Source organism: Xenopus laevis, chromosome 8L (genome assembly GCF_017654675.1).
Source record: "Xenopus laevis strain J_2021 chromosome 8L, Xenopus_laevis_v10.1, whole genome shotgun sequence".
NCBI lineage: Eukaryota > Metazoa > Chordata > Amphibia > Anura > Pipidae > Xenopus > Xenopus laevis.
In genome coordinates, this window is record NC_054385.1 from 34410909 (window position 1) to 34428861 (window position 17953).

Here is a 17953-nt window from a genome sequence, read left to right on the forward strand (position 1 = left end):
GAATTTGGCACTCTGTATAAAAATCTGGATGCTCTATATACCTAATGTAAACAATTTTATGTTTTGCTAAAAAATCCTCCTATGTTTTTAAATAAAATACACAAATACGCAACACAACATTTGGGTACCTTTATGCACCTCTGTGCCAGATTGATTCAGACAGTGTCGGACTGGCCCACCGGGATACCAGGAAAACTCCCAGTGGGCCAAGGTGTCAGTGGGCCCTCTTGCTTCTAACCTTTTGGCCTATTTTATGGTCATTCTCTATTTCTTTATGGAATAAAGAGGCTTAATAATGGAAGAATTGAGTATAGTATGTAGAGAAAAGAGATTAGGAGAATAAAGAGGTTGAGTGAGGAGAGGAGGTATAAAAATTTGGAAAGTGGGCCCTCAACCTAAGGTTTTCTGGTGGGTCCCTGGTATCCCAGTACGACACTGGATTCAGAACCCTAGGGCATGTTTCCATGATTTACTACTACTTTTTACAGCAACTGTGGCTTCAAGTAAAGTTTGCAGCTACTTGGAAGTCAAGAGTAGCTAATTGCAGTCTTTCCATACGTTGCAGCATCTAACAGTAACCCCCGACTTCAGATAAAGCTCTTGCCTACGGCAGGCAAAGTTATGTAATACCATGATGTTTAGCATTACTGTTGAGTAGGGCCAGGGGAAGCAAGCAGACAAGATCATGACAGGTCCTGGTCAGTGTGGCAAAAGTCAGTGTAATCCAAACACAAGGGCAGCTAAGCATATCAGAGGAATGATCAGAACAGAGCCAACATATAACAAACAGCACCACAGAACATAGTGAAAGTGATCTACATTTTGGCCCTGTGACATAATCAACATATTCTTCAGTTCAAGTGAGTGGTAGGGAATTGGCCAACATTTTAAAACCCTTAATAATAATACAGTCACCAACATCCAATCACAGTGGTTCCATTGAACTATTCAGGTAGGTAAGTATTAGCTGAAACACACGGGCGTGATCTAGTCACAATGGTGCCACGAATCTCATTGGGGCAGATGTTCATTTTTATTACATGGCTTTCCTTCATAAACTAATGCTTTGGGGTTTTGGAAAAACTCAGCATTTTCTCATCTTTGGTGTAGATTGGAATCAGAAAAAAATGCCAGCTCATGTGATTTTCACAATATTCTAGCATGAAAATGAACTTATCAGGTGTGAATCATGTTAAAAGCTCCCCCCCCCCACCCACACTTTTAAGGTCCACCATACTTAACCTGAGGACCTTAAAATGATTGGTCATGATTTTTATTGTGTAGTTTGTATTTCTAAATTACACTGTTTACACTGCAAATAATTCCCTCTACAATATAACATTTTATTCCTGATCCAACAAGTGTATTTTTTTAGTTTTAATATTGGTGCATGGCCAGCCATCTCAGGTCATTTTGCCTGGTCATGTGCTTTCACAAAGAGCCACTTAAGGATGGAACTGCTTTCTGGTAGGCTGTTGTTTCTCCTACTCAATGTGTCACAGTGGGACCTGGATTTTACTATTGAGTGCTCTTCTTACATCTACCAGGGAGCTGTTATCTGGTTACCTTCCCATTGTTCTGTTATTGGACTGCTGGGGGGAAAGGGGAGGGGGTGATATCACTCCAACTTTCAGCACAGCATTAAAGAGTGATTGAAGTTTATCAGAGCACAATTCACATGACTGGGGGCAGCTGGGAAACTGAAACTATGTCTAGCCCAATTTCAGATTTCAAAATTAAATATAAAAAAATCTGTTTGCTCTTTTGAGAAACGGATTTCAGTGCAGAATTCTACTGGAGCAGCACTATTAACTGATGTGTTTTGAAAATTTTTTTTCCCGTGACAGTATCCCTTTAAAGTCTGCCTACAATGCACCCACCATCTGTCCCCCAGACAACGAAGAGAGCTGCCATTCTGTAGATGACTTGATGTAAACACCTTAAATGCATATACATACTTAAAAACATGTGTATATGTCCATTTTTTTCTTCATACTTGAAGGTCAACCAAATTGTAATCAATTATTAGGCTAGAAATCTTAATGTTTTTGGCTTCTGTACAAGCCCAGGTTCACCACAGCCATTTAGGGCAGGGGCACACAAAGCTACTGGGGGAAATTACTCGCTCCGAGTGCCATCCTGCCAGCGATTTATATTCTAGCCAGCGGAGAGGCAGTTCGGGGAGATTAGTCGCCCGAAGAAGAAGTGATTTGTCGCTGGGTGAATAATCTCCCCCAGTAGCTTTGTGTGCCCCTACCCTTAGAAGTGAGGATCTCTGCATCTGAAGATGCCCCCAGATTCTCCCAATATGTTTTTTAATGAAGCAGCAGCAGGTCCAGACTGAGAATTAAAATAGGCCCTGGCATTTCAGGTACACAGAGGCCCAATCAGCCCACATAGAGGCCCAAACAGCCCCCACCAGCCCACTAAATACTGACTTTCTATGGGACCTTATAGCAGCCCCTCTGGCAGTTCCCAGAACCCACAGATTGCCAGTCCAGGCCTGAGCAGCAGTCACCCCTGGCGCCAAAAAATGTGCGCATTTAACACGAAATTCATTGAAGTCAATGGGCGTCAAAATAATTTTGGCGTGCATCAAATTCGACGCGAGCATCAATTTTTAACGCGCAAAACTTTTATCCGCGCGACTAGTTTTGATGCGCGTCAATTTTTTTGATGCGCTGAATATTTCTCTGGGGAATTGTCGCCGCAGTATCGAATTAATTCACTTGCAGCGAAACGCTGGAAATTTGCTGCAAATTAGTGTCTGGCAAATTTATTCGCCCATCGCTACTGTCAGTTACCCAGGCTTAGGGATAGGCTCAAAATATATATTTTATATATTTAAATGTTATGATACAAGGCTTATTAATAATTAATTCAGATTTACATTGGATGGTAGCTCAGCAATCATTGTATTCGCAATTAGAGTTATAATATAATAAACAGCTTCAATGGTAGATTAACCACATTTTCTGCTTGATGATTGCTGACAACACACGGTAGTAATAAAACAGTCCCGTGTACATGATCCAATCCAAATATAATTAATCCTTATTGGAAGCAAAACCAGCCTATTGAGTGTATTTAATGTTAGATAATTTTCTTGTAGATTTAAGGTATCACATTACACATCTGAGCTGTATCTTATTCAAAAGAGAAAAGGGCACAATGTGCACCCCTTCCATACTCACAGTGAAAAGTCTGTAAATATAACCTACATGGGCACAGCTCTCCAACCTAAGGAGTTTATCACATACAGGTTTAGCCACTGTTTGCAGAGTAGTCAGGTGTTAGTCATTATGCCTATATCTTGAGGGTTGACGTTATAAGTGATAAAATGCTGCTAACACTTAAACATGTCAGTCTGAACATCTGTATGAATTTCCAAAAAGATATTTTTCATGCATCTGGTGCATGTAATAGATAAATTTGACATTTCTGTCAGAGATTACTTTTACTAGAAGTGTGTATTCATGGTATGACAGGCCCACTGGAGCACCGGGTACAACCCCACTGAGCCCTGGTCTTGGTTGGCCTTACAATCTTGGTAATGGTGGCGGCAAGGCTGGACTTCTGCTTCCGGCACCCCTACGCCAGTCACGGTCCTTCTGCTCTGCGCACACATTTCCCCCCCAGATGCGGAAGCGCACCCTCGCCCTCGCACGCACTTCCCCTGTCCCTATCTGCACTGAGGACTGTGTGCACACGGTAAGTAACTAGGAGATTTGCCATGCACTCAGTCCTGGGTGCATTGGCAGATGGTGCAGTTGGGCATGTGCCTCAGGGTTCTATGCAGGCCCGGATTTGTGGTGAGGCCACAAAGGCCCCTCCCTAGGGCAGCGATATTTTAGGGACGACATGCCACCCAGCCGCATCCTTAGGAGCACTGGGGACTTAACACTCCCCAGTGCTTCTGTGCCGGAGAGCGCCGAATTTGGCACTAGGTCCCTGCAGCCATATGAATTATTTCAACTTTCATGATGTTGGTCCATATCCAGGCAAACTGATATCATATTAAAAGTACCAAAACCTTTATTTCAACATGACCAGCCATCTGTAAGACGCGCCGGGAGATCTCTTCGTTCCCTTACCTCCCAACGTGTCTCTCCTCGGGTCCTTGTGCACAGGCGCACACTAGGTCCTTTGACACTGGCGTATTGACGTTGGGTGTGATGACATCTTCCAAAGGCGCGGAATTCCAACTTGGCGCCAAATCTTCCTTAAAGAGCCCGATCGCCATTTTGTAGGTGCTCAAGCTAGGCTTCAGTTTACCTGTACCTGCTCAAGCGTTTATTCTACTTCTGATATCCTGGTTTTTACTTCTTCCTGATTATTGACTACTATTATTGCCGCCTGCCTTGAACTATTCGCTTGACTCTGATTGCGCCTTCTCTTCATCCCTGCCGGTACCTCATTTACGTTCCCGCTACGCATTTCCTTGTTGGCTTCCGCAGCAGAAAGCTGGGGCCCCATAAGGGCGTCGGTGAACACCTGTGTATCCTTTGGTACGTTCACTGAACAGGGTTCCTGATAACGTGGTCGTTACACCATCTGGTCTGAAAGCTGTACACCATATTTAGTTTATGCTTCTAAAATGATGTATACAGCAGCAAGATAATCTCTAGGATAATATATTTTTATTCTTATATTATATGTAGTTTATGGCGTGCACTTAACATCAGCTTTGATCTGAGTAGATCAAGTCTCAGTTTATATGTAATAAATATTCTGCCCTCACAAGGTCAGATATTTTCAGCCAATTTAGTAAGACTGTCCCCACAACCTTCCACATCTGGGCCCAAAATGGACAAAAAAATATAAATTATTAAAGGAACATTCTTGATCATTTTGGAAAATTGTAGAAACAGAAGCGTTTATAAGCCAGTTTGACCTTAGCATGCTGAACTGGCCACAGATCAATTAGTTCTAAGATCAAGATGAATGACTTAATGTCAGTGGGTGTGTATCCAATTCAGAATTATAAATCTCAGTTACTTAATGAAACTAGCGAAATATTTTGTTTAATTCATTAAACATTAGTGTTCAATTAACTGTCAAACTTTCCCTCTGGAAAGGTCTCTGTGCACTCTCTTGGGGGAGTGAAACTCGTGCTGCTGGTGAGACAAGAATATGAAAGTCTGATTTCTCATGTGCAGATTTCCAGTGTGAGAACAAGAATGAGCAATACTCTGGGTATGTGGCATCTGTGATCTCAGGGCACGAGGGCCATACTGGACACTAATGGGCACATTATCATATTGTACTTAACATGAGTGTTATTTCCTTCAGGACATCGGGGGGCTGTTGGCCTATCTCTGGACTTCAATGGAATATCATTAGGATTTGTCACCTGTCACTTAGTGTCAGGAAATGAGAAAGTTCAGAAGTAAGTGACTTCCCCTTCTGACTCCCAGGCTAAAGAAAATATAGAAAGAATCTGTGGTTGGGCTAGGTTGCAAAATGAGCATATTTTTACTTAATCTTGCCAAACCTTTAGCAGCATTGAACTGGTCCAATCATATGTCCTTTCTTTGATCAAATAGGGTCTCTGTAAAGACTTCGTAACTGAAGACACAGTCCAATCAGTGTCTGAATGAGTTTGATCATATCTTTATTAATCAGGATATCATTCCTGTACTTTAAGAGGGATATGTGATTACATAAGCAAAAGCTTGTTTCATTCTATTCTATTTTAGAATCCAGTAACCCACAGCAAGTGTTAGCTTTTCATATTTCCTTTCATTCTATTCTATATGCAGCGAACAGTAAAAGCTTACTACTGATTGATTCTGATTGGTTACCTAGACAGAGTAAAGGTTTAACCATGTGATTACATAATAATAAAATCTTCCCGGCACTGATCAACCATAAAGTATTCTATATAATTCATTAGCCAGGTGCTGATCTTTACAAGTTTAGTTAAAGGAAAACTATACCCCCCAAACAATGTAGGTCTCTATTAAAAGATACTGAGTAAAACAGCTCATGTGTAAAACCCTGCTTCATGTAAATGAACCATTATCATAATAATATACTCTTTTAGTAGTATGTGCCATTGGGTAATCATAAATAGAAAATTGCCATTTTAAAAAATAAGGGCCGCCCCCTGAGATCGTAAGATTCACTGTGCACACATACAAACCACATGTAAGGTCACATGAGCCAATTAACAGACAGAGTTCTGCCTTTTGCTTCCTCACTTCTTCCTGTTACAGTTAGTGTTGTAGTATTTCTGGTCAGGTGATCTCTGAGGCAGCACAGATTGAGTCACGAAATGGTGGTTCAAGGCAAGAGATGTAAAAGGGCAATATTTATGTAAATATATATTCCAGTTTGGTAAGATTCTTTAATATGTCATTCAATTTGATATAAACTATCTGTTGCTTAAGTATTCATTTTGGGGGTATAGTTTTCCTTTAATGTTTTGAGTCAGCTTTATTGCAAATTAAATATAACCCCCTGTCTGTTTTAGGAGGATAATATAATATAACACCCTGTCTGTTTTAGGAGGATTTGGAGAAATTCTGCGAGGACTGACACTTGGACTTAAGGAGCTTCCAGGTCCCACTATGGTTAACACATTTCTTTTGGGCTGGAGATTTAGACTACAGGCTAAGCATGCCGCTGCAGGTACTGACTTAAAATCCTTACAAATTGTAATGACCAATGACCATTTCCCCTAGAATTATTGCTATTGACCCTTTGCTTCCTGCTCCTTCTCTTTCACCATATAACCAACCTACCAATTGCATATTACAAGATTCTTTATAAAACAACCTCATGGAAATAAACCCAAAATGTCTACTATATCCACTAACTGTGTACTTGAAAAAATACCCAATAAGACTCAAGAGCTAATTTACTAGATGAACAAGTTCTGTGTGTACTATTGGGGAAAAATGCTGCCCATCACTGAGCAATGCACATAGTAATTGCACCTGGGGCTACACACAACAGCTTCTCTCTTATCCCTAGTAACTGTTGCACCTTTATAACTCAGATTACATCCCCAACTCAGGAGTTGCAGGGGTGCATTGTGGGAAAATAATATGGTGCTTAAAGCCTGTTTTTTGCACTTTGCCCTATTTTAAATGAGCCCTTAATTAACAAATGTGTGCTATTCTGTTGCAATGTGTAGGTTATCAAAAACCTATGTATAAACGCAGGGGTAATTCTGGGCCCCAGCCTCCCCAATGCCACCGCAGTAGCATTGCTTTTGCAAAAAGCAGAATTTACTCTTTGCAGTAGAAAGTTACCAGGAGCAGGGTTGTTTTGCCTCCCCTCCTATATAAATGCATATTCTTATGCCTTTTGCATTTTCCATTAAATCCACTTTCTATTATTAGCTCATAGTGTATGTGTGTTAGAAACTGGATTGTAAGTCCCGTTGGGACAGGGGTTGATGTAAATAATTTACAATCGCCTATAGCAATGCAAAATATGTTGTTGCTATATAAATAAAGAATAATCACAATCAAAAATAATCTGCCCTTTGATCTATACACATGGCCTTCCTGATAGGCACTTTATCTTCTTGATACAAGATCCTGCAGTGTGTGTTCAGTGGCCGGTACCAGGTTCTGCTTCCAGTGGATCAATTCAGCCAGGAGCGTGAGAGGTCGAAAATCTTCTTGGAATTCATCAGTGTCCAGCAGCCAAACACGTGTCACCAGAATAAACCTATTAACAGGATGTACGGTTCAACTCCTGCCTCTTAACCCTTTCAACTTAGTAAAAACAGAAAAGAAATATACAGACTTCTTCTAAAAATGAAAAGGGCCACTATACATTTTTCATATGATATATTTTCCCCTCTATATTTGCATATATATACAGTTCTATTTCCATCTTCCCCCAGAGGGTGTTTCTGGCTCAGCAGTTCTATCCAAAGTTGCCATTGTCTCCCAGGTTGGCTGGTCACAAAGTTGTTTATTTCCCTCCATTGCCTTCCTAATGTGTTATCATGCCTTTAAAAGAAGCTAAAAAAAAGATCTGATAGACAGTAGAGAGAAATACCATCAAACTATATTTTTATCCTATATTATATAGAATTTGCAGACAAATGTAAAGTTAGTCACTTTTAAACCTTTATTAATTGCCTGAGGATACTGAAGGGTGATGCCAGTCCAGCTTGGCCAAGCCATAAGATAAAGCATTGCCAGTCTGTACTAAATCAGTACCATCCTTAATAAAAAGTGAGCTTTTTAGCTCATGCAGGGATTCAGCAAAGAAAAATATCACTCCATGCGTTGGGATTTCCCTGAAAAATGTCTGCATTGGCATCATGAGTAAGTATCCTCGGATATGAAACGCGTACGGTTTCATTGTTTTAGCTGTTTTTTGAATAAAGGTTTTTAATCACATCGACTGGCCCATGGAGTGCGTGCTTCTTCGTTATCTACATAATATAAATATGAACCAAAATGTATGAGTAAATGAATGATCCTGTGGAGATCAGTTAACCCGTGTGAAACAGGCAGTTGCCACAGCCTAACGCAGGAGTGCCCATACTTTACTTATGCAAGGTCCACTTTTAGTGATATTGTCCCATTATGATCTATAGCCATAAAAGCATTATTAGCATTCTGTTCCATGGAAAGTATGTCTTAAATATTATATTGATTTATGAGAGAATTTATAATATTTAACAAACAACTATTTGTTACGTGACCTTAACATAATAAATATCTGAATGAAAAGCATGAAACAAGAGGATGATATAGAAAAGCTGTTGACAGTGTCTTGAGATCTACTGACCATCAAGTAAAGGTCTACAGGTGGATCCCGATCTACCAGGGCACCCCTGGCCTTACGCATTTCATGCACTAGTATGAATACAATTGGGAATATATTGCTCTTTCTGATTTCGTTTTAAAATAAACTATGTAAAGTTAGATCTGTACCCCAGCGTGTGGCCATGCACAAAAGAGGATGCCCGTGCACCAACGAGGACGCTCGTGTGCAAATGAATGCAAAGGACCTGCATCAGCACCCGGACTCGAGGTAGGCTACTTATGAAATACATGGCTGGCGCCCCCCAAGCTTTGCTCCCTAGGCACGTGGCTCTTCTGCCTACCCCTAGTTCTGGCCCTAAACCCAAACTATTGCCAGAAATTATAACAAACCTTTTCCATCTTGCGCACTTTTTGTGTGGAAACACCCATACACATTTTTTCACGTTAAAATTAAAATTTACATTTTACACACTAGAGTAATATCTTATTTATACCTAAACGCAAAAAAATTAGTTATATAGAATCGTTTTGCCTGAAATTACTATAATTGGATGGGAGCAATGTCATGTAGTAAACTTGTATAGTTAAACGAATAATCAACTTGCTTATGGCATCACCAATGTTACAGCTTTTTACTCCTTTAATAAATAGACTTCTTTTTTTGCAGAACCTTTGGCAACTGGCATTATGCCAAAAATGAACACTATGGGGCAGATTTACATAGGGTCGAATATCGAGGGTTAATTAACCCTCGATATTCGACTGCCAAATGTAAATCCTTCGACTTCGAATATCGAAGTCGAAGGATTTACAGCAAGTTTTAGTGATACACCAAAAAATCCCAAAAAGAATTATAGCTCGAGTACTAGAGACAAGCCTGTGAGATACTGTAAGCAATATGTACTATGGATAACTGCTGGTTTGGGGATCGGGCAGGTTTGAAAGTGTAATCTGCTAATGCAACATGTTGGTCAGTGCATGGTGTATAGGTAAATGTTATTGTTGTTTGCAATGTCCAAATTCTTTTTTAGCAGGCTTACAATATGAAGATCCAAATTATGGGAAAAAACCCAGATCTCAAGTATTCTGCATAACAGTTTCCATACCTGTAGTTTGATCTATAATGCCACTAGAAACGTACAGACATACATATGCTTCCCAGCAGGATTGTCCAGCTGGATATCTTTATAAACCATAATGTGGTATAATTGAGAACTTGTTCAATTCCAACAATTCAAGCCTACTCATAAGTCTTATTCATGGCTAAATAAAGTAATCACGTGATGCAGCTCGCAAATTACTAGTTATTGGAATTGAATGGAGATGTCCAGCCAGATTCAGGGAACACAAGCTCCACAGAAAAATGTTATGCTCAAAAAGACTGTGGATGTACTGAATAACTTGCCTGCTACATGTAATGCATAAGATAAAATAAGCCATTTAAATATACTTACCTGGTGATGGTTTGGGATGTATCAGGGTAAATGGCAGCTCCACCGACACATCACTAAAGAGCAAACACATATTGAATAATTAGAAGCTACATTTTGTTATACCAGGTACAAATGTAGATAACTCCTTGACCTTTGTCCTATCGTGTCATTGGGGGGAAATGTTTTCAAATTAATTTACTAATACTGCTTACAATTTTTTCCCCAAGCGAATATGGCTAAATTATCTATTGTCTCCATTGTTTCAGAAGTCAGACTCAGTAGTGCAAAGATATATATATATATATAAACAGCCAAGAGATATCTCTTTCAACAGCAATCACTTTAGGGTTATCAAAAGTGTTTCCTGATTGTATATAGGACATTTGCTTATAATTCTATTATACCGCTGCCTGGTTTGCAAAGTTTTTATTTAATTTCATTAAGTAAATGAGTTCCTTGATATATTAGGATAATATGCTAATTTTACTCATCTGCTCACAAACCTTTCTCTGTCTTCACTACAGACTTCTGGATTGAGTTAACTTTGTGTACATTATTCTCCCCCTGAGTAATCATTTTTTATATAAAACATGTTCATGGTGCACCAGTGATATGCTAACTTATTTACCTACCTTGATGGCAGGTCTCCCAGAATTCTGTAAAGACAAAGAGAAGATGTAAGATTTAAAGTGACTTAAATGGCTTTGAGAAACTGGGCAATGATTAGAACTTGCCATCACCATTGCTGTGAGTGGGTAATGCTGTGAGTATACTGGAGCTGTCGCCAGATAATATACTGATTGTGTTCTATGATAGTAATCATGCATCTCAAGCTACAGACAGTGCTTCCTATTTTCTGTACTGGATGTTAATCCATACAACATGTTGGCCTGAAAACAGAAATTGCTGTATAGCCCAAACAAATGAAAATCTCATGATACTGGATATGGCTAATATACAACTGACTGTCCACATACATGGAGGCCTTAAGACCTTGCCAGTATTATTTTGCCTTTCAATGATTATCAGAATAATGGGAGATAATAAAAAGTATCTTTTAAAAAGAAGATACCAAAGAACAAACATAAGGAGAATTGTCATTGCAGATGCAGTAACATTTTTAAAACAATGAACCGATAATTTTTATTACTAAATGCTCCTTTCATAGTAATCTGATACTGACACAGTGATCTTTGTCTGCTACTGCAGAAGTGTTAATAAAGTTATGTCCTCTTGAAGCAAGAGAAGCATGGTGTCTGTGTGCAGTTTCTCCTCTGTCTAAAAGAAAGCTGCAGGATCACGTGAGACTGAGCTACCGGTTATCCTATCAGCCAAAAAAGTAGAATGCCATTTTAAGGGGTTGTTCAACTTTGAGTTAACATTTAATATGATGTAGCGAGTGATATTCTGAGACAATCTGCAATTGTTATTTATTTATTTGTGCTTTTTATTATTTGTGCTTTTTGAGTTATTTAGCTTTTTATTCATCAGCTCTCCAAATTGCAATTTCAGCAATCTGATTGCTAGTCTCGCTTGGCAAGATAGATGGCCAGCTGAAAGAAGAGAACCAGTGGCGGAACTAACGGGGGAGCAGAGGGTGCGATTTGGCCAGAACCTGCACCCCCTCAGGGCCCCCTGGCAGCTCGCGCACTGCCGATTTCCAGCCACGGTGGCCTATTTCAGAGCATTTCAGTGCAAATAATCTTGTGCGGAGGGGGGCAGGCTGCACGTCTCGCACCAGGGCCCGTCCCCCTCCAGTTACATTAGAGAGAACGAAAGCATGCAGTGTTATTATTGAGTGAGGCATATTATTGCGATGACATAAAGGTATGAGATCCCTTATCCGGAAACTCGGTATCCAGAAAGCTCTGAATTATGGGAAGGCAGTCTCCTGTAGACTCCATTTTAATTCAATTCAAATTTTCAACATTGATTTCCTTTTTCAATGTTATAAAGAAATAATACCTTGTATTTTATCCAAACTAAGATATAATTGGGTTTATTTAATGTATGGAGATTCAAGTTACGGAGTGATCCCTTATCTGGAAAACACCAGATCCTGAGCATTCTGGATAATACCTGTATATATTTTAGGATTACATAGACTTTTGTCAAAGAGCAAGAATTAAATTCATACTGCAAAGGTTAGTTTTGCACTATCCTATCTCTTAATCATCAAAGCAAACTCACATTCAGTTCACTGTAAATAACAAACCTATTCCATTTATTGCAGATGTAGGAAAGTATCAAGAAGAATAGGGTAAATCTGCTAAGCAGTTGCCCAGGGAAATATACCATGTATCTGCTGTACATAGTTATGGCCCCATAGACGCAACAATTCTTCTTGCCGAACGACCCATTTTAGGGAAGTCCGACCAATCCTTCGAAATTATTGTGCAGTTAGTGGGATTCGAATGATCGTACATCTTACGATTTTTCAGCCGACATCTGTCAGGAAATTGATCGGCCAGGTCAAAAAATCTTTGTCGATCCCAGTACAATCTATCTATGTTTGCAGGGCCAAGCAGGCTCCCCTTTGTTTTTCTGGCAAATTGGTCTTTTTAGTTGATGGTAAATAAGTACGATCGTTCTGAGAAGATCGTGGTCTCACGATCAGGATCTGATCTTTTAAAAATCTCAACATCTATGGCCAGCTTAAGGAGGTTCATCTTCTGGGGGTTGGAGGAACGATGGTAAAGGAAGGTGACTGGCAAATATATAAATAAGAGATATATCCTGTTATCTAAAGATGGGGATTTAATCCACATGTATTCTCTAAAGACAATTAAACTTGTGAGTTTCGAAATGTGAATTTTGACACTGGCCTCAACATTTTTTTGATGTTGGTGACATTTCTGATGCTGGCGAGAATTCTGACACCAGCATCAATTCCGACGCACATTAAAGTCAATTGGCGTCTATTAATTGTCACCGGCGTCTGAATTTTTTGCAGGCATCAAAGAATATTGATGGCAGCTAATTAGTCACAAATTCGCGCCTGCTGAATAAATTCGCCCATCACTACTTAGTAGTATTGAGTAAGCATGAAAACAGAGGGCAAATACAGAGGATAGAGATAATGGGGCAAATTCACTAAGATTCGTAGTTGCACCAGCCGTAACTTCACCGCACTTCGCCGCACTTCGCCACACTTTGCCAGGCGTAGTTTCGCCAGCGCTTTGCAAATTCACTAAAATCCGAAGTTGTGCTCAGGGGTAGCGTAAGGTTGCGAAGTTGCGCTAGCGTTGATTCGCTATGTAAAGCGAAGTTCCGCTAGCCGAAGGCTAATTTGCATACGCGCTAAATTCAAATTTCAATGGAGGAACACGTATCAGCACTACAAATGCCTAGAAAACCTTCAAATCTTCAAATAAAAATTTTATTTTGCCCTACACATGTGCCCACTGTCTAGGTAAGTTGCCATGAGTCAGGAAATGTAGGGGGGAAGGAGGGGAGCCCCAAAAAATTTTTCGATCTTTTTCAGCCTATCACCCATAATGTAGAAAACACGCCAGCGTTTTTTGGGACTTAGAAAAAATTTTGACTTTTTTTGAAACAATCCCTATCTACTCTATTGCGCTTCGCCTGGTCTGAGGTGGCGAAGGAAGTCTAGCGTAAAAGGTAGCGTTCAGTACACTGCGCGCGTTAGTGAATTTGCGTAGTTAAGTCGCTAGCGAAACTTCACCAGGCGTAAGGGTGCGAAGTAACACTAGCGAAACTACGCCAGCGTTCGTTAGAGAATTTGCGCAGTAACGAAAATGACAAACGCTAGCGAAGTAACGCTAGCGTTCGGCGCTTCGGCGCTTAGTGAATTTGCCCCAATATATTTCTCTGAGAAACTGAATATAATTTTATGAAATCAAGTGAGCAAAGAGACATGTCACTTGGAGCCACCTTTAAATTCAGAGCCTATAGAAATACACTGAAAAATACTTTTAAGTAGCTTATGTTTTGGACATGCTTACTATCTGAGCAAGTGAGTATGTAGGATGGCTCTTGATGGAAACGTGTAGGAGGACAAAATAGTAACAGGTGCACAAGAATAAACAATGAAAAAAGGAAAAGAAAGAGAAGCTGTTTCCATTGATATTCTGATTTTAGACTGCCTTGTACTGATGAGACACACCTCCTCTTTTGAGCGACTATCTCCCCGAACTGCCTCTGCGTTTTTCCCCATAGGTTACAAAGTCGCCTGCGCTAATGCACACGCGGCGATGCGTTTTCTATAGTCGCCCGAAGTTGCCTCAGCGAGTCGCCAGATGACAAAATCTCCCAGAATCTCCTCGTGTGGCCTTACCCTTAGGGGCCGATTCACTAACTTCGAGTGAAGGATTCGAAGGTAAAAAACTTCGAATTTTCGAAGTTTTTTTTGGGCTACTTCGACCATCGAATGGGCTACTTCGACCTTCGACTACGACTACGACTTCGAATCGAAGGATGACAAAATCTCCCCGAATCTCCTCGTGTGGCCTTACCCTTAGGGGCCGATTCACTAACTTCGAGTGAAGGATTCGAAGGTAAATAAAACTTTGAATTTTAAAGTTTTTTTTGGGCTACTTCGACCATCGAATGGGCTACTTCGACCTTCGACTACGACTTCGAATCGAAGGATTCGAAGTAAAAATCGCTCGACTATTCAACCATTCGATAGTCGAAGTACTGTCTCTATAAAATAAACTTCGACCCCCTAGTTTGCCATCTAAAAGCTACCGAAGTCAATGTTAGCCTATGGGGAAGGTCCCCATAGGCTTGGCTAACTTTTTTTGATCGAAGGATATTCCTTCGATCGTTGGATTTAAATCCTTTGAATCATTCGATTCGAAGGATTTAATCTTGCGATCGAACGAATAATCCTTCGATCGTACGATCGCGATATTTGCGCTAAATCCTTCGACTTCGATATTCGAAGTCGAAGGATTTCAATTCCCAGTCGAATATCGAGGGTTAATTAACCCTCAATATTCTACCCTTAGTGAATCAGCCCCTTAGTGTGATTCAGCGGTCAGACCTTCTGCTCCTTTATCCAGAAGTATTACTAATACACGGGGAAAATGCCACATAAACACCATTGGTTACCTGTGGTTTACCAGACCAGGAGCAAACCGTGCCCTATTTATTCCATTACTCTGCTGTTAGTATATTGGATTTAATACTTACCAACAGGTTAAAGAAACAGAAGAACATTCTGCCTTAATTGCTGTTATATTTGCAATAATACCTGAACATAACTCCTTTATACTGGTGTTTCTTTTATTTAAGTATTTACTTGTGTGTGCAGCCAAGGGTGCGTGTGGGTTACAATAACATGTTTGGGATTCAGTTATGCCTGTATGTGTACTAAATAGTTTTCAGTTTTAGTTTAGATATGTGCCGAGAACAGGTGGGAGTGCTGCTGTCACATAATAAGACTTATCTGTGGGATTTTCTGCTGATATCATTACCAGTACCAACCCACAAGCTACACTGGGATTTGCCTGCCTCTGGCAAGGCTCTCTAGGCTTAATAAAACATTAAATCCAAAATAGGGATCATGTAGAAAAGTAAAACATTCTGTTTCCTAGAAGAAATTGCCATCGCATGAAGTTATCACAGTTTTTTTTTTAATAAACCACACTTGCTCACCAGCGCTGTGTAACATCCTGTCTAGTGATTTTATGGTATATACACCCAGATGAGGGTTTCCACCCACTGGCCTCTTTTCATGTTGCACAGGATTATTCTTGAAATAGTGGGATATGCTAAAGAGCATTTTAAAAATGATATATGCAAGTATTAAGGGGGCCTTTATATTATCTGCTTATGCCTTTAAAAGTATTTATGTAGTGCTCTCTCCTGTGCCCTCAGCTCCATGGTCAGATTTAGCTGCATGTGTCCAGTGGAAGGCTGAGTAGATTTTTAAATATAAGCACCTGCAGCCTATCCTCCTAATGCTTGCTCACTAGGTACAGGCATTCAGGTGCATATATATAGAAATACAGCCCTGGCAATAATGCAATAATGCTCCCACTCTCCTATAGCTGTTGCATTCAGCATCCACAATCCAAAAAGTCAAAAGTCGGCCAGATGTCGATCAGCAGGGCTAAAAATCGGATTGCGGACCGCATCTGTTCATTAATCCGACCACCCGTGCTCCTGCATTATGGTCCGATTGTTGGGCCATAGGGCCCATGATAGGATCAGTCCAATATCCCCCACCTCAAGGTGGTCATATCAGGAAGAGATCTGCTCGTTTGGCCACCTTTATCATTAGCTGTCTAAAGAAGTTTAGGTTAAAGAAAAGGCTTCAAGTGGATTACAGGATGAGGGAGCAAGGTACATATGTCTTAACTTTCTGACATTACTGCTCAGGAGGTGACAGACTCTGCATCCCCATTGCCAGGGGCATCTGGCTCCAAAGGAAAGAGTTTGTGTGCAGATTGTCTGCCCTACAGTAATATACACTAGCAGGACCGCCATCAGAAATCGCAGGGCCCCATACGACAAAATTTCCTGGGCCCCCTGGGCTGCGCCCACCGCAAGCCCCACCTACAGGTCCGCCCTCCCCACCACACAGTAAAAAAAAAAATATATATATTGGTGGCTAGGGTTCCCACATGTTAATAAAAAATAAAACGATATTGGTGGTCAGGGCCCCCCATAAAAAAACATTTGTGGCCAGGGCCCCGCCATTAAAAATTATTGGTGGCTAGGACCCCACATGAGAAAAAAAAATTGGTGGCCAGGACCCCCCCCACATTATAAGAAAATTGGTGGCCAGGGCCCCTTAAACGTCCATGCCTTCTCGAAGTCAGCAGCTCTCAGAAAGAGAAGTGTGGCCAGGACCCCCCTAACCCTCGGGCCCCCTACAACTCTCCCCCCTGTCCCCCCCTGATGGCTGCCCTGTACACTAGACACCAGTTTCCTAACTCGCCAAAGGAATTATTATTATTTGAGATCTTCATTTTTATAGTGCCAACGTTTATAATGTTTATAATTTTTAGTTTTTTCATAATTACCCTTACTCATTTGCTTCTTCATAGCTTTTAAAACTGGAGCGGGGTCTAAAAAAAAACCCAAAGCTCTGTAAGGCTACAAATTTATTGTTATTGCTGCTTTTTATTACTCGTCTTTCTATTCAGGCCTCTCCTATTCATATCCAAGTCTCTTATTCAAATGAATGTGCGGTTGCTAGGGGAATTTGGAATCTAGCTACCAGATTGCTGATTGCAAACTTGTGGTCTTCTGAATAAAAAGCTACATAACTCAGAAATAATAAAAAATGAAAAACCAATTGCAAATTGTCTCAGAACATCACTCTCTACATCAGTGACCCCCAACCAGTAGTTTGTGAGCAACATGTTGCTCACCAACCCCTTGGATGTTGCTCTCAGTGGCCTCAAAGCAGGTGCTTATTTTTTATTCCAGGCTTGGAGGCAAGGTTTGGTTGTATAAAAACCAGGTGCACTTTCAAACAGAGCCTCAATGTAGGTTGATCCACATAGGGGCTATAAAATGGCCAATCACAGCCCTTATATGGCACCCCAAGAACATTTTTCATGCTAGCGTTGCTCCCCAAATCCTTTTACTTCTGAATGTTGCTCACAGGTTCTAATGGTTGGGAATCCCTGTTCTACATCATATTGAATGTTAATTTAAATGTGAACAAACCCTTTGAGGCTAGTCTTATACATTTCCTCAGATTCTTATCCCTTTTGTATGCTAACATTGGGAGCTGTTGTAGGACAGGACATCTGGTAGACACGGTTATACAACATGGAAGTGTTATTGGATAATGTGGATTAT